The sequence below is a fragment of the Pipistrellus kuhlii genome, unplaced genomic scaffold (genome assembly GCF_014108245.1).
Source record: "Pipistrellus kuhlii isolate mPipKuh1 unplaced genomic scaffold, mPipKuh1.p scaffold_m20_p_16, whole genome shotgun sequence".
NCBI classification, from domain to species: Eukaryota; Metazoa; Chordata; class Mammalia; order Chiroptera; family Vespertilionidae; genus Pipistrellus; species Pipistrellus kuhlii.
In genome coordinates this window covers 35,426,477-35,445,989 of record NW_023425471.1, presented here as the reverse complement: position 1 = coordinate 35,445,989, position 19,513 = coordinate 35,426,477, and positions in this window count along the sequence as shown.

The window sequence follows — 19,513 nt, the reverse complement described above, 5'->3', positions numbered from 1 at the left end:
ATCTTTCTCTACCATTTTATAGAGACACCATATTTGTAAAGGGTTTTATGATGGTCCATTGTAGATATTTTCATAATAAAACTTAGCCAATTGTCTCTTGATAGACATTTAGGTTTCCAATTTCTTGATATTACATATTATAATACAATAAATATTCTTGTAACCCATATTTTCATATTTGTAATCTACTTTATAGTTAGAGACTAATGATGGTATGTCAAGCTTTTCTAATTCTGTTTCTGTACACTTCTCTTTTTATGTATGACAACATCATTGTATGCTTAATGAATTTTGATACTACCTTTTTGGTGTGTAAAATTTATAACTAAAATACCTTCATTTTAGATGTTTTAAATGAATATAAACTTATTTTGATGTGATCAATTAAATAAGAATTTTTCTAGATTGGTTTGGGTAGTGATAGAAAAATAATTGTAAATATCTATAATATGTGTGTCACCTTAGTTTCTTTAGACTCTGTATGAAACTGGGGAGATGATCAGGGAGAAAACCAAGATGGCGGCATAGGTAAACACCTAACTGCAACCTCCCACAACAATTTCAAAAAAAAAAATACAACTAAAATACAAAATGTCCATTATCCAGAACTACAGGAAAGTTGACTGACTGGAAATTCTACAACTAGAAGGAAAGAAAAAACCAGAAGGAAAATCAGAGTAGCTGTAAAAGCCTAAGGTACGAAGACACGCGGCGTGTGTGGAGAGGACAGAGCCGGAGAGGAGGGCGACTGAGTGCCTGGCTGGTATTCCCCTAGTGGGAAGGAGATAAAAGCTCCGGACTGTGCTGAACCCCAGTTCTTGGTGAGACCCTGGGGACCTAGGACCATAAGGAGGGAGTCTGGGCTGTAAGGCAGAAACTCAGGGGAGCAGAGAAAGGAAGTCAGGAAGCGTACACATGACACACAGAGAACGGACTGTTCACTGTGCCGTGCCGCTGGATTGCCCTAGCAGGAAGGAGACAAAAGCTCCAGACTGCTCTGAACCCCACTTCCAACTGCACTGAATCCCAGTTCCAGGCTCATTGGGGGAGAGCCTAGACTGTTTGGTAGCGGGTGGAACTCGAGGGCACCTTTCTCTCAGAGGTGCTTGCAGCGAGGCCACTGAGGAACACTGAGACTCAGGAACCTCATAGGGTGGGGCTGACTGTAAGCCAAGGCTGTAGGCTCCACCCTGAAACTCCACCCCATCCAAGCTGAGCACAGAGGCTTTTGCAACTTTCTAAGTCTAGTTGAATAAGGCTGTCTCCTCCCATAGACACAGCTGATCCTCACAGCCAATGGCCTGGAGGTCAGTTTCTCCCAGTGATACCAACAACAATCAAGACTTTACAACAAGGCTGTACACACAGTCCACAAAAGGGGGCACCAAGAGTGTCCACCTCAGGTAACTGGGAGATTGACCCACTGAACCATATAGGACACCTTAGCACACAAAGCCACCCTACCAACTCAGGGAAGCAGCGAAAATGCTGAGACAAGGAAACAGAACACAAACGAAAGAAATAGAGGAAAAAAAGAGACTGGATATAGAGTTCAAAACCACGCTAATAAGGTTTTTCAAGAATTTCCTAGAAAAAGCCGATAATATTTTTTTTTGCTTTTGAGGGAATTAATAAGATATAGTTAATTGTGTCTTAACTTTTGAAATAATTTTTTAAGACAGATGGAGGTAACTGGCTGTTTGTGATATAATATCGATAGGTAAAGATATCCTTCATTACAGTGGTGCCTCGCATAAAGAATGCCTCGCACAGCGAACGCTGCACACAACGAACTTCATTTCATGATTCATACAACGAACTTCGTTTCACACAACGAAGTCGCCCGAGCTTCCACGACCGCTTTGCCCGAGCTTCCACGATCGCTGCCGATGTATTGCATCCTTCCGCGCAGGCACTGCAGGCAGTCGTTAGTCACTGCGCTTAACTTAAGCACGTATCGCGGCAATCGTTCTTCATTACGAATTAAATCACGCACGTATCACGGCAGTCGTCCTTTTAAGTTAAACTCAATATTTTTTTTATATCATGATGTATCTAAATAAAAATAATAACAAAAAATTTATCTTTTTTTATGTCATCTTAGCATATTTTATGCTACAGAATGAATTATTTTTTTTAACATGTATTGTTATGGGAAAATGCGTTTCACATAACGAACTTTTCGCATAACAAACTTGCTCCTGGAACGAATTAAGTTTGTTGTGTGAGGCACCACTGTATAGTTAAATTGGTTTCCATTTCAGTTAATCATCATTAAATCCACTCTTTTTTTTTAATCACATATTGGAGAAGGCAACTCAACAATACGTGAATCCTGGATGATCTACTCTCCATTAAAAACAACAAACAGATACTATTTGCAGACTAAAGGAGAGAACCCTCAGAAACTTGTCAGGCCACATTCTGAACCTTCCCCTTCCCCTTAGTTTTTTCCTTTCTATTTCAGTTACTGTACTAACATTGTGGATGATACTGAAATTCTGCATAATATGAACAGGATAAACTATTTATAAACTGCTATATATATATATATATATATATATATATATATATATATATAATAAACGAGACCTATGAGGATATGAAAAGGGATCAACTAGAAATAAAAAGAGATCAACTAGAAATAAAGAATACATTTTCTGAAATTAAAAAAATATTATACAGAGTTTTAAAAACAGAATGAAAGATCACAAGAATCAAGTCAAAGATTTGGAACATAAAGAGCCAGAAGACACTCCTCCGTAGAATCAAGAAGACAAGAGAATCTAGAAAATTAAAGATAATGTAAGAAACCTCTGGGACAACTTCAAGGAAACCAACATTAGAATTATGGGGGTCCCAGAAGAAGAGAGGGAGCAAGATACCGAAAACATTCTGGAAGAAATAGTGACAGAAAACTTCCCCCACCTGGTGAAAGAATTAGACTTACAAGTCCAGGAAGCGCACAGAACCCCAAACAAAAGGAATCCAAAGAGGACCCACCAAGACATATCATAATTAAAATTCCAAGAGCAAAAAGACAAAGAGAAAATATTAAAAGCAGCAAGAGAAAAGCAGGTAGTTACCTATAAAGGAGCACCTATACGATTGTCAGCTGATTTCTCAACAGAAACAATGCAGGCCAGATGGGAATGGCAAGAAATATTCAAGGTGATGAATAGCAAGAACCTACAGCCAAAAATACTCTGCCCAGCAAAGCTATCACTCAGAATCGAAGGCCAAATAAAGAGCTTCACAAATAAAAAAAGCTAAAGGAATTCATCACCACCAAACCAGAATTATATGAATTGCAGAAGGGGGTTCTTTAGGAAGAGGAAGAAAATAAAGATAAAAATTATGAACAACAAATATGTAACTATGAACAAGTGAATCTAAAAACCAAGGGAATTAAAAAAATCTGATGAACAATATTAACTGGTGAATATAATAGAATCAAAGGTATGGAAGGGGAGTGAACTGATGATTCTCGGGGGGGGGGGGGAAACAAGAGAGTGGGGGGTGTGGGAAGAGACTGAACATAAACTGTGCACCTATGGATGAGGACAATGGGGGGTGGGGAAAGGGCAGATGGTGGGGTGGGAACCTGGTGGAGGGGGAAAAATGAGGAACATTTGTAATAATTTAAACAATAAAGATTTATTAAAAAGAAAAGAAAAAACTGGGGAGAAGAATGCCCAACAGTAAAATTCTATCAATCTCTCAGCCTCCAATAGCTGCATTTCTATCAATAGAATCCATTCCCACTTCCAATTCAAGGGAGTGGAGCTGGATCAAGGAGTGGTTCACATGGTTTATGATGATGGTGATGGTTTTCCTCCCCTTTATGGCATTTGTCATCTCGGCCTCTGCTACTCCAGACCTGTTTCCTAGTGGAAACTACTGCTTCTGTCATACTTCTGGATGTCAGCCACAGTGTTATAAGCCCTAGTTGCTTTTCCATTCCATTCCAACAGTCCTTTCTGCCCTTATTTGTACATCAGTGTATTACTAAGCCACAAATAGCACTGCCTTGTGCTTTCAAGTTCTTATGGTGACTTGAATTCTGGGACTTTTTGATTTGACTTGTTTCCTGACAGGACCAGCACCACCCCTCAACCCTGAGCTGGCAGCACAGCACAGATCCATGTGTGCTTCACTCAACCACCTCTTCCTCCAACACAGACCATTTCTTTTCCTGATCACATCAGTTTACCGCAACAATAACTCCCTTCGAAGATGGTTCTTCCCTAGCTATTACACTGAATTTCTGTTCAAAAGTGGGTTCTTATTCTTCCAAAACTCAAGAAGGAGTCTTAGTGCTTGGGCAGATATCAATTTCAACTTTTCTAGTTATTATAACTCTAGGACTCCTGCCACACTTGAGAAGCTTCTATAATTAAAAAATAACAAATAAACTTCTGAGAACAAAATGAGAGCCAGCATGTGAAAGAGCTTTGCAAATGCAATGTATTATAATTAGTTCCTTATTGTTTGTTTAATTCAAATCTATGTCCATGGGGGAACTGAAGGCATCAAATAGGGAAGGTTAAAATAAAAAGACAGGAATGATTAATTGAGGGAGAAATCAAGTTGATAAACACATGGATAGTAATTCAAAATTTATGTACTAAATAGAATTTCTGTGAGCCTATTTGAATGCAATAGACACTTGGCAAATTAACAGAAATGAAAGTTGAAAGATGATCTCAGAGTACCTAAATTTGCAGTCACATACAGCCTACGCGGTACTTTAGGGAACAGAAACCTAAGTGAAGCCATATAGCACCGGGAATTACAAAGCTTGACTCCAGAGCTCAATTACTTGGGTTTAAATCTGAGCCCTACCACTTATGAACTCTAAGTGAATTTTGACAAATTACTTAATCTTAGTTTTCCATCTGTAATAAATTAGAGATATAATAGTACCATCTCCCCCATGGGTTTTTGAAAGTATTCCACGAGTCAATACATATAAAGCACTTATTATCACATCAGACACATAGCAAGTGCTCAATATAAATCAACTTTACAATTCATCCAGTCATGCCACCGTATTTCACAAAAGTAAATTGGGCTAGAGTTAATGCAAATTTTCAGTAAAACAGAAATTTAGAGACTTGTGTTTTTTAGTTAGATAGAATTTGGTGAATGTTACCTTTAATTAAATTGAAAAGTGTTTCTTTAGTTTTAAGCAAAGTTAGGGAGTAGTCCAGAATATTCAAGTGGCTTAAACAACTCATGTTATATAACTCTAGTTCATTGTCCCTTTTGCTCACAATATGGGCAAAAAGAAATACAATCATAGGACAAGATCAAGAAATAACAGTTGATATTAAAATGATTAAAAAATCTCATTTACTCAAAATGACTGCTATAAATGGAGATTACTCTCAAAATTGCTATAGAAATATAATTAATATTCATGTGCAGATAGTTTTATTTATAAATATCACATAGTTTATAGTGTACTTTGTTTTAAACTACTGCCATAAATGGAAATCACTTTCATTACCAATATAGAGAGCTATATGAATAATCACATGGAGGCATAGTTGAAGCTCAGAATAGTAGCATGTATCAAGTGACTTATCCTAAAGTACAGTCTTATAAAAAGAAATTACTTCATAACCATTTGAGGGTTTAATTACTAATCAAACACAGATACAGTTTTAGTTACAAATATTAGGGTTTATTGTGTCATACTTGAAAATAATTGCACTGTAAAAACATTTATTTTCAACAATTCTTGAAAATCAAATGCTTAACATAGACCACAAAATGTTCACCATAACAATACTTTCAAAATGGTGTTTACTAAAACATGAATTTGAAGCAAAAATAAAAAAATGATTTGGATACCGGCAGTGGTTATATTCTCTCCCAGAAAGGCATGGAAGTGAGTCAATAACATTCTCATTGGTCTAAAAGCAAGGCTGTCTGCCAGAGTTTTAACTCATAAGCAGCCTGTTGGCCATATTTAGCAAAGGAGCCTGCAGTTGATTAGCTGTGCTCTGACAATAAATATCCTATCACTGCCACCAATGAAAATCACCACAGTATAGAGAATTTCTAAGATGATACCTAGCATAATTCATGTTAACCAAGATAGACAATGCATAAGTGGAAACCCTTTATATGAAGATCTGGTTTCCTGACATAGCCTCATGGAATTTGGTTAAGCAGATATTTAATAGGTGATCCTCACTGTAGTAAACTCAACTATTTTGAGGCTGATTATCCAGTGTCCATTCTAGGCATGTCTTGCTTTTTCTCCTACCGCTTCCTCCGGCTGACAGCCTTTTGACCATTTCACTGTTCATTAGCACCTATAAAGAATAACTGAAAGCAGATGAACTCAAACCACTTACTTATGCTTCTCATTAGCAGCTCTACCAAAGGGTTCTCTCCAGGAGGTGGTTGCAACTATTAGGTAAAATTAGGTTTCTGGATTATCAGTGGATTTTCATTATCCCCATTGTTTCTGTCCCTCATGACCCTAACATTGGCCATAGAGGCATTATTTGCCTTGCCATATGGAGAAAAAAAGTGGATCAGTAATGGGAAAATTAGATACTGGCTATATTTTCTGTTCCTATTGAGAATTTTCTCCCTAGTCCCTTTCAGTAGAGCGAACTAAAAAACACATAAGGGTCTGTGAGAATTCAGACTAATTGCTATTTGTTTAAATTGTTACTGTAATTGGTAAAACCCTGAAAGTAATTTTATAGACATGTGGGTATTTGGCAACATTTCTCACATTTGAAGGGCTCTTTGCAAGTGTTTTAAATACTTTATTTGGAGTCTCATTACTTATACTAACCTCAGTTAGAAACACTGTAAGCCAGGGAGTGCCAGGAATAATATGCTGTTAAAGGTTTATCCTATGATGCATGAGTAAGGGTGCGCCTCCAGAAAAAAACATGACTCATGCATATTTCTAAAACACAAATACTGTAGCTTGTTGTAATCTTGGTTGTTCCATGCATTTGAACAATTTTATTATAAAAGCATCACAGGTTTACTTTAGAAATAGAAATGTCCATAAATATTGCCTATAATCCAACTGGTTACTATTTTGTAGTATACACTTGCAGAATTTTTCCATCCATAAATAGATTAATCCACCACCCTTCAAGTGGGAAGGTATGTAATACTGTTTTCTAACTTGTTTTTATCACTTAACATGTCAGGCAGGTGTTTTTTTTGTGTGTGTGCCAAATACACTTGAACAACATTCTTTGAATTGGCTGCATAGTAATCCATTTTATGAGTGTGTATAATTTATTGAGATACTCTAGATTTGGATATTTAAATGGTCTTCAATTTTTGTTATTATAACAAAGCCATAAGAAACACTTTGCAGTGTAAATCTTTGTGCACATTCTTAATAGTACCTCAAGAGAAATTAGTAGAAGTAGAATTCTGGATCAAAGGATATGAGTGTATCTCCATTAATTTTATTTTTTTGCTTAACAAATGTTTTAATATTAGTCATACTGAGATTGTATATATTTTTTTACAAGTGTAAAATCAGTAATATACTGCTTAAAATTTGATATTTAGGAAACTTCTGAGTTTTGTGCATAACTTGTTTTACTGACTTTATTTATTTATTTATTTATTTATTTTTGAGAGAGAGAAACAGCCATGTGAGAGAGAAAAATTTATTGGTTGCCTCCCATATGTGCCCTGATCAGAAATCAAATCCGCAAGCTTTTGGTGTATGAGATGACATTCCAACCAACCAAGCCACCAGGCTAAGCCTGTGTAACCTGTTTTAGTTTAATATGGTGTGGCTGATTGTTCCCCTGATCTTGTTTTGATTACTGGTTCCCCCTTTTGTGCACACACACACACTTGATCCTATAATTTACTGGTTTCAGTCAACTTAAGAGGACAAATGAGCACCAAAAATTACATAATTTTTCTTGGTTAATTATCACAATAAACTACTAAATGAACTTATTTTAATGTGTTCATCAATCTACTGTTCACCAATAAAAACCTATTTCTTCCTTGATAGATATTCTGAATATTCTTTGTCCTGCATCATATTTAATCTCAGAAGTAAAAGCAAACAAAAACAACAACCCCAAATTCTTACCTACAGCTTTGTTTACTTGGCTAAATAACCAACAGTGACATGACTACCATCTACCACAGCCATCACCCTGCTTCATGAAAGAAATATATCATCTGAAAACATTGAAATCTCCAACATATTTTTTAACATCCTCAATCTTCCAACCTATCAAGTCTTTTGCATCTCAGTAAATGGAGCTCCATCCCTCCATTTCCTCGGGCCAAACACATTGGCATCATCCTTGACACATTCTTCCCTCAAGTGCCATATTCAACCCATCAAGAAATACCATTGGCTATACTTTCAGATAAGCCTCAATCAGGCCAGTTCTCAAAGCCTCCAGTGCTACCTCTCAGGCCCAAGCCACCATCATCTATGTTTTGAATTACTGTAGTAGCCTCTTAACTGGTCTCTGACCTTTGGTCTTTTTACTCGTAGGTTTACTCTTCATACAATGTCCCATGATTCTGTTAAAAATATATATCATATAAAATCACTCCTTTCTTCAAAACCTTTCAAAATAATCCCATTTCACTTTGAGTCAAAGCCAACATACTTACAATAGGCAACAGGGCCCCATGGAATATTACCCTTAGCCCTTCAGCATTCTCTTTGAAACCTTTTCCTGTTGCTCTCCCCCTTTTTTACTTCACTTCAGCTTTACTGGTCTCTACTCTATCTATCTAATAAGCAGCAGCCATAGAGAACTGGTACTTTAAGAATTTCTATGTGGCTATAGAAGCAGTGACCAATCCACATACAAAGTGGGCTTTGTATCCTCCATCATCCACTCTGGAATATTCCTTATGTATTTCTTAAACCTCACACACCTCATTCATCCAGTCAGAAAATATTTATGGAGAGTCTATTTTGTTCCAGACACTACTGTATATGTTAAGTATACATTAAGAAAGAAAACTTTTTACCTTAGTAGTTTCCATTCTATAGGGAGAGAGAGAGTACATAATAAGTCAATTGTGATGCATCCTTAAAAGTGATAATGCAATACAAAATATATAAAACAGAGATGTGGGGTTAGGAGTGTGTGCATGTATGTCTGTGTAAGTTCTGTGTGTTTGTGCGCAGTTGTACTGTTGATCTTTACCACAATGTCATACTTGGATTCCACATATTTCTTGGGTTGTGTTCTGTATAGATCATAGAGTCTCTATATCAATATCCTGATTTCTGACGTGATTTCCCCATAAATTGGCTATTATATGTGGTGATCTACCTGTATTTTCTAGCATAACCTGCTCCTTGAATTTATTCTTACTCATTCTATTGTGTTAACAGCTAGTGCATTTATCTCCCTGCTCTCTAGGCCATTGGTAGAAATTATGCCTGACATCTTAAGAATTTGTTATCGTCTTCCCTTCTATTTGGCTTTCTCTTTTGTTTATGCTTCAGGCCCCTGCCAGTGGCAGTTGGTGACATACACATGCATGTCCTAACCTCGAAGGTTTGATCAAAACTACCATAGTCAGAAATGAATTATTGACCTGAAAGGAATTAGACATGGTGAGTCAACTGGTAATTTTTTTTTTTTTTTTTTTAGCAATCTGTCCAATTGCAGAACCAGTGTATTTAGGTTTGTATCAGTCCATCACCAATCCTGAAGATGTACAAATAACCAGGGTAGTTATGGGCGTCCTTGATTTCTCAGTTCTGACATTTTGGCTTACCGTGGGACAATGTTTTGGGTTATCCCTAAGGGTTTCGGGCAAAACTGATTTTTTTTATACTGATTTTCTTAATCTATTGAACTGCGTGACTGTTTAGATAAGAGGAATTGAATTGATGTCTCTTTAGAAGATTCTGCCTGGAGATGAGCTATGGAAAAATGTAACTCCATTAGAAACTTTTTACCTTTCTCTTTCCATGACTCTGATTTTCTTCTACTCCAGCCATGCTCACAGAGGTTTTAAGCGGATTAATTAGTGCTTGAAAAGCACCTTTATAAATGAAAAGTAGCTAAGTACAAATATAATCTTTTAAACTTTGGATGTTTGCCTTTTTAATTCATATTACAGTTCTAATTTCACACTTTTTCCATAGTGTCACCAGATTGTAGGTAAGCTCCCAAAATAGACAGCTACTAGGACTAAAACTGTTATATGACCCAATATGCAAAATAGCTCTGAGAAAGGTAGGCTGCAATTGAGTTGATTGTAGCAATGGACCATTCTTTTAAAAGGATTTTTGTTTATTCAATGTCATCGCAAATAATTTTTCAGGGTTTTTGAAATGAAAGCATTTTGTATTTGGTGTAATACATTTTTTTTTTTTTTAAAAAAAGCTATTTATTTAGTCATTGCAGATTAGATATAATGCCATAGAAAGTTTGTTTCCAAACTCAGACTTGGAATTTGAATTTAGGAATAGGTCAGATTAATTTTTATGAAAATCTGGGTATTGTAAGTTTCTCTTCCTCCTTCCTTAAACTTGTTATTACATTTTCACAAATAAAGCTTAACAGGTTGTGATGAGATATTTCTCTTCCAAGACTGATTAAAAAATATTGTTTGGATTTATAACTGTCTATGAGAGAAACAAGTTTAAATATTAAACCTATAGGCAATGCAGAAATACCATTAAATTGTAATGATTTTGTATCCAATTTCACCTTTCCCAAATATCTTTCAGGGAAAAAAGGGTGAAATCTAACAATGGGAGCTGAAGCGACCAAGGTTTGAATCAGGCAGGTTACTGAAAGGTGGCTGAGAGAGTATGTGGGTGTAGCATTGTTTCTAACTTTGAACAAGTTTCAACTCTGGCAGCTCCTCTATAATTGGTACCTAGACATTATAATAAAGGAGGTTTGTTAGTTTGTTGCATCTACCTTAAAGGAAAGAGGACCTAATACTGTTCTCCTTAAGATAGATAATGATCACTTAATGATCTGCCGCCTAGCTCTATGCATTACAATGCTAAGGTCACCAAAAATTTAACTAGCCTGTCATATTAATTCATTATTTTTGTAAACCTTTGTTTAGGAAATAATGCTTTATTTGTTTTTGTATTTTTAGGAATGCTGTAGTATAGTCTCTGAGAAATTAAGTAAAGAAAATTGCTATGTTATATAACAAAGATGTATACTTTAAATTCTGATCTAGTTTTCTAAACTATTGTGACCTGAAAAAAAATGAGTCAAACATTTATACCATAAGAGCAATATGAATACTTCACTTCTTCAATGATGAATATGTCAGATATATTTAGCCAATTAAAGCAACAATAGCAAATACATGAGCAGAGGTGGAAAACTGGACAAACTATTTTTAATGGAAAAAGTCAGAGAATTATAACATATGATATTTAAGTAGATAAATGGCTAACCTCTAGGGAAAAAAGTGTTTGCATCTATGAAAACAATATTATTCTCACGTCCTTTGGTGTTTACATATTAAATTTAGTAACGAAAGGGTGAACATGTGTTACTATATACTCTATCTAATAAAGAGGAAATATGCTAATTTATTGCCCCTCCCTCAAACATGGCAGCACTCACAGCCAATAAGGAGGGAATATGCTAATTTACTGCCCCACCCTCAAAGATGGCAGTGCTCACAGCCACAAGATGGCCTTGTTATGCACCTACCTCCACAGACCCCAGTACCCTCAGCCCCCCAGCCGCCTAGGGCCATCTTGTGGCACAGGCAAGTTTCAGATGGCAACTGCTCAGCAACCCAGGGCCACCCGAGGCTCAGGTAAACAGGGCCAGCCAAGGCTTGCACTGCTGGCAGTGGCAGCAGCAGAGGTGTGATGGGGCATCGCCTTCCCCTGATCACCAGTTTGCCTCCTGCTCCTGGGGACTCCCAGTATGTAAAAGGACTAGGCTGAGCGTCCCCCACCTCAGTGCATGAATTTTCATTCAGTGGGCCTCTAATATGGATTATAAGTGTTTAAGAGGTGGAAAGCTAATAGTAAGAATGAATGACCAAATTTCAGTGTGTATGAAGGCTAATATGGAGGTGCCAAAGCCCTTTGTATATCCAGTGGAGTTTCAGTTTTATTAATTTATTAAGAACCAGAAGAAGAATGAATGTCAGTGCTATTCAAGATGAGGGGGGAATTATAAAACACTCCTGGGGAACTAAGCAAATATTATCATTGGGTAACAGATGAACAATGACAGATACAATTTAACATCTCTGCATACAAGTAATGCACATTGAAGAAAATTAAACTGCTTGCATACCCTGAAAGATTCTGAATTAGTTATTACCTCTTGAGAGGGAAAGAAAAAATAAAACCCTTGCATGTCCAACATGGACAGTTCACTGAGATCGTCTCCTCGGTATTCAGCCGTGGTTAAATGCTGAGCAAAGTATTAAGTGTTTTGTAACAAGTGAAGAATTACTCAAAAGATATAATGATATACCATATAACATATACCTAAGCTTTGTGATCACAACACATACACAAAATACTATACACATACATACACACAAATGTTTTCAACTTTTAGAGCAAACAAATATTTTCAACTTTATTTTGGTATCATGAAATACAATTAAGGATATACTTAGTATTTCATTGTCCTTGTCATAAAATAAAATATACAGAACCATGGATATTTACCAAAAGTATATAAGGAATAGAATATGCTATATAATAAAAGCCTAATATGCTACATTTCTGATCATCCAGTCATCCGTTCAACCAATAAAAGTGTAATATGCCAATGACATGCTAAGGCCTCTCAATCACTTGCTATGACATGCATCCGGGGGCAGATGCTCCAACCAGTAGGTTAGCTTTCTGCTGGAGTCTGGCTGATTGGGATTGAGTGACACTGGCCAGACACACCTTGGAGCCCTCCCCACGATCCCTCCCCTGCTGGCCAATCTCCCATATCCCTCCCTGACCCTGATCATGCACATGTGGGGTCCCTTGGCCTGGCCTATGCCCTATTGCAATCCAGGACCCCTCAGTGCAAGTTATAGTGACTTGTCGACCAGTTGACTGTCTGCCCCCTAGTGGTCAGTGCACATCATAGGGAGCAATTGAGTGGCCTTAGCATATAATTAACATACTACACTTTGGTTGGTTGAATGGATGACTGGATGACTGAACACTTAGCATATTAGGCTTTTATTATATAAGATGACATTCTGAAAAAGGTAAAAGTATGGAGAGAATAAAGAGATCAGCATTTACCTTGGGGTAGGGAAAGGGAGAGATGTAGGAGAAACACAGAGGATTTTTAGGGCAGTGAAACTATTCTATATGAAACTACAATGGTTAATACATGGCATTATATTTTTGTCAAAATCTACAGAATGTACAATACCCAGAGTGAATCCTAAGGTAGACTATGGACTTTAGGTGGTAATGATGTGTCAATGTCAGGCCATCAGCTGTAACAAATGTACCGCTCTGGCACAGGATGTTGATAGTAGGGGAGGCTATGCATGTGTGGGAGCAGAGGGTAGAGGGGAAAAATCTGAACATTACACTCAATGTTTCTAAAAAATTAAGTCTATCAAAAAATGTAAGGCAACAACTAATGGTTCCTAGGGATTATACTAAGGAAGTATCCATTAATGAGCTTTTTCATAAAAATATTTAAAGGCCAAGCATTACAGGAATTTTAAAAAGCATGCAAGCTTTTATTCAGATTTATCAAATTCTCAATTAAAATCATGCTTTATTGACTTCATTATCTAAGAATGGAGGGGAAAAACCGGGAATACATTTCTAGGTCTCTATTTTCTATTATACCATGTGGGATAGGGTCTTTATGTATGTATTCACCAATATGGTAGGATATGAGAAGTGCTTAGAGACAACATTTGTCCTAAAATCTCACCTATTCCTCTGTCATGGTGTCTCCTTCTTTTTCTTCTTGATTGAAATAGATCTTGCCCGATTCTCATTTAAAAATTATTAATTGATTTGAGATAGAGAGAAACATAGAATTGTTGTTCCACTTATTTATGCATTCCTTGGTTGATTTTTGTATGTGCTCTGACCAGGGTTCAAATTTGCAACCTTAGCATATTGGAATGATTCTCCAACCAACTGAGCCACCAGACCAGGGCCTGTTTCTCATTTTTAACGTGTCTAGTAAGTAGCCCGTCACCAAATGACACATACAAGGTATTCTATCATTGCTTGTCAAATAAATTAATGATTGATTCTGACTTTTTCTTTTTTATTGAATTTATTGGGGTGACAGTGGTTAAAAAAATTACATAGGTTCCAGATGTACAATTCTATAATACATTACCCATATATTATATTGTGTGTTCACCACCAAAGTCAAGTTTCCTTCCATCAGATTTAGATATTTTTTAAAAATAGAATAAACACCACCTACATACACAATATTAAAAAAAAATGTTTAATATTCTCTTTTATCTCTTGAACTTGTCAAATTCTTAAAGCTTGAATATCTCACAACTTTCTTTTTAAACTACTTTGGTTCTTTTTCTTCTTACAAGGACAAATAATATGATTTTGAAACAATTAGACTCTTTCAAAGTGGGTTGACAGTCCGGTTGATTCTGAAGTTGTAGGCATGCTCATTTGCAAATGGGCTGATTTCCATATTTGAGGTTTAAAGTGTACAAATAAATGAAAATTATTAATATTTTTTAATTTATTGTCCCTTCTAGTAGACCTATCAGATGGCACTCTGAAGCCTTTAAATATAATAAAAAGCAAATTAGAGCCAGTTTGATTTCTTATTCTTTTACTTTCTGTTATACTTCTCTTAAGGCATTATTGCTTCTCCCTGTACTTCCTGCTTCCATACAAAGTGTCCAGTGTGTGCATCTTCTGTCATTATGGAGACTACCTTACCACCTGGTCTGGTCCCAAATCACTGTAATGCCTTCATTGACAACTACCCACTTCATTCCCACCTTTCTGATTGGTGAGCTTTTGATTTTGAACTGATATACAACTAGCCTGACTTGGCATTAAAATAGTTTGGGATTCTGCAAAGTACTCTAGGGAGTGACAGGTAGAAACAATAATTGAGATGAATCAAATAAAGATCATACAATTGTATGAAAACCATCTGTGATGAGGTTGTGGAAGGGTAAAAGAAAAGTTCAAAGCAAGTGATCCCTTGTCTTTCTGGATATAAGATGACTGTAATGTGGGATCAGAAAAAATCTCCTTAGAGTGTTTTATTATCCAATCCCAGAATGTAGGATTCATGCTTCTCCACACTACTGAGAACTGTGGCAGAAAAATGTGAATTCAACATTTGATGCCTAGGTCTCTAGGCCATGATATGATACTATCCTAGTGTCTAACTTTATTTCAAAGACTGTTTTTACAAACTTACTTACCAACACAGCCTCCAAAAAAATAAATTTTGTAAAGCAATCCTTTATTTTTCAGTGTTGTTGTTTTTTTAAATGCTGATACAGTTCGTGACCAGTCAACAACTTCCTAATCCATATTTTTTTAACTCAAGGCCCTGCCAGCAGATGAGGGGATCCTAACGCAGGAGCTGGACGTGGAGGCCACAGGGGCATAGGATACCAAGGAGACAGAACTGAACCTCACATCACCCTGCTTGGCCCCAGAGGATGGCTGGTTAGCCAGAGACAGGTAAGATTCCTCAGGGAAGAAATAAACTAAGACAGGCACAGTCAAAGAGAAAACTTGGGGGTCAACTGAGGTGGGGCACAGACTCCCCCCCCTACACCTTTGCAAGGGACTGAATCCTCACCCCTACAGAGAGAGGTCTCCTGCTTAGCTAGCCATGCCCAGCTCAAATCAGGACCCAGTAAAAGACAGAGACTTGGCTGACAGCAGCTGCCCTCTCACTACAACAAGATTTGTTTGAGTTGTCTTGTACCCATGGTGTGGGGAAGTGGGTTTTTGATATTTAAATCCAGCCTACCACCAGGAATGCTCAGGGCCTACTCAAGAAGACAAATAATCCTTTCCAATAATATTTACATGGCAAAATAAAATTCTTTTAGAGTAATAAATTTGACAGTAAAATAATAGACAAGTTTTCAGGCTAATTTAAATTGGCTAATTGAAATAAGCAAATATTCTAGAAAAATTAATTGCACTGGACAAAAAGCTGTTCCTAAAGTGTTAACTAAAATTTTTATTGGTAGTTCATCTCATGATAAAATTTCACAACAGGAAATGAACTAAAGCAGTGCAAAAAATTAAAGTTTAGAAACTATCAAGACTACATTATAAAATTTTCAAAAGCCTCCTAATATTTAATCAAAAAAGGGGGAAAGTAGAAGAATATCAGGTAAAGAAAAATATCCTGTAAATAAATTACATCTAGAAAATGTGTACTTTAGAAAATTAATTGTAATGCTAACAACAAGACACCAATGAAAAACACACATGGTGTCAAAACAAGCCAGAAGAAAATCATTTGGGCAACAGGTGAAAAAGGATCCCAAGTCAAATTTATAGTAAATATTCCTTTATTAACTTTTTGTTGAGAATATGTTTGTATATTTTCAGAAAACAACTCTGAGACCATGTGGATTCCAGCAACAGAGAGGAATTAACAGGACTACTCCAACCATGAAGACAGAAGAGAAGCAGTCCAGAGATGGAAGACACTGATGACACCTTGCCATAATAGCATTCAGCAGCTGTGTATCACTGCAGGTTGCTCAGAACCAAACCAGAGAGGGTTGGACCTGCATTACCACCATTTGTCCACCATCTAGAACTAAATTATAATTGCTGACATATACACATAAGGAACTATTTGACATTGAAATTGGGTCTCAAAAGAACTCTTGGCCCAGAAAGAAACTCACTACAGACTGATTCATTTGCCTTTCAGCATAACCATTATTGCTTGTCTCAGTTTCGATTCTTATAAGTATATTTCCAGTAGGACATGATCTCACTCATCTAGGGGAAATGGTGAACAACATAGACTGATGAACAAGAACAGTCCCAGAGATAAGGAGCCATGGGTCAGACTGTTGGACCTCAAACAGAGGGTGGGAATAAAAGGGAAAGATCAACCAAAGGACTTGTGTGCATATATATGAGCCTAACCAGTGGTCAAGGAAAATAGGGGTGTGGGGCATGAGTGGGGAGGGGTGGGGGGATTGGAATGGGAGGTTGAGGACCAATATGTGATACCTTAATCCACATGTGTCAAACACAAGGCCCGCGGGCCAAATCCGTCCCGCCAGGCCTTGCAATGTGGCCCGCACCGCGCTGTCATCACTGCACTCCGCTGCGTTTTCATCACAATGACAGTTTATGACTGTTCAGTAAACCATTCGGCCCACGATTTAGGCTGGATTTTAGATTTTGGCCCCTTCTCTGATTGAGTTCGACACCCCTACCTTAATCAATAAAGAATTTTTAAAAAAGAACATAGTTATTCCACAAATATCTATTTTTTCTCCCATTACACCAGTATCCTCTGATGTATTAGAAGCAGTCTTCTACTATTTAAGAATAGCAGCAATATATCTATGACAACAGCAGCTTTTCTTTTTTCTTTATTTTTCTTTATCTCTTTTTGTGTTTGTGTGTGTTTTTTAATTCTCACTGGAGGGTATTTTTCCATTGATTTTTAGAGAGTGGAAGGGAGGTGAGGAGACAGAGAGAAAAACATCAACATGAGAGAGACACATCAATTGGTTGATTCCTGCACACACTCTCTGACCAGGGCTGAGGATTGAGCCTACAACTGAGGTGCATGCCCTTGACTGGGAATTGAACCCAGAACCTTTAAGTCCACAGGCCAATTGTCTATCCACTGAGCCAAATCAGCTAGAGCAAAGAAGCTTTTCTAAGTCTTTTAAGTGTCACCATTTAGATCCATTGCATTCAGAAGATAGCAATACGTCAAATGTTCTTTAGTTACTTTGTCCAAACATGGGCTCCTAGTTTATACAATCAAGTGGAGTAGTTTAAGCACCACCAACTTTTTCCAGGAATTGTTACTTGATTTTGGACAACAATTATTACTGTTATATGGGTTCACGGGCTAATAACAAGTGCCAGCTCACTCTGCCCTTTATCCAGACTTGGCCAAGCTAAAGAGAGGACATGAAGATGAAAAAGAATGGGGGTAGTTTTGATTCCTTTTGCTGCTGCTAGGGCTTTTTAGGTGAGTATGCTTTAGGCTAGATTGAAAGAGCACAGACTTTGTGTAAAGAACTTAATGGAAGTATCAAGTAAAACTCAAAATTGTATCATTACTTAGCAGTGTCTGGAGCATGCATTTCACTGCCACCATTATCACAATAAACTCATAAAGGTGTAAAACTATGCAGAGCTATGTCAGACACATTAAAAATAACATCTGCTAAATGTCTCTGGTGGCACATTTATTTCCTTCTGATTCTTTCCATTCATCATTTTCTCCTTACCAAGTTTTGAATTAGACTGAAATAGGAAACAAAGAGACAAATAAAACATTACTATGGTTACTGTAGTGTAGCTGTTTATATATATATGGCTGCAGCCATCTTGGTTGTGTTAATTTGCATACTTTCTCCTGATTGGCTGTTGGGTTGGCTGTGGGTGAAGCAGAGTGATGGTTAATTGGCATATTACTCTTTTATTAGATAGGATATTTTCTAACAGTTTTCTGAGAAATATTAAAGGACAGATTAAACATAGTATTGTGTAAAGGCAAAGTATTATTTTTTCTACCTTCTTAATTTTTTTCTGAAAATAGTAAGTTTATTATAAATATGACTACTTATAGGAGTTACCTTTACAATTGGCAAAATGTATTTAAATTTGCTTTGGTTATCAGAGATATCAGAGTTTGGATAAGTATTTATTAACCATCATCTCCTCCTGTAGTGCCTATCTTAATGAGCTATCTAGTCACCCAAGAAAGAAACCTAAGAATCATATGTGAGAAGTCTTTCCCTTTAAATTCACACAACCAGTATATGTTGATTCTACCTCCCTGTTATATTTTGAATCTCTTCTAGAGACCTATAATTAGTAACTCCAATTTTGTATATCAATTCCCATTCCTACTGCTTTAGTTTTGTTTTTTAATCACTGTAAGGATTATAAATATCCTATCTAGTTTGCCTGCCATCAGTCTCTTCTCTTCCAAACACTCCTCAATAAATAGTCTAACAAAATGGTCTCTTTAAAATACAAATATTAGGTCATTTATAAGGGACTTTCTCTGCCTTCACAACAAAGTCCATACTCTTTAATATGGGTTACTTACATGTCTGATTTCTTAGTCCTCCATCCATTTTGCTAATAACAATTCAGCTATAATCAACTCTAAATATTACAGCTTAAAGGTACATAATATAAATAGCAAGTACCTGGGCAGGTTTGTCAAAATCATACCATCCCTTATCCTATGCTTCTCTATGACTCAGAATACAGTCAACTAAGCACAGTGGAGTAGACTTGTGCAATCTTTTCATTCCTCTCGCATCAGTTAAATCTTTATTGAGAGCCTGCTATATGCACCATCCT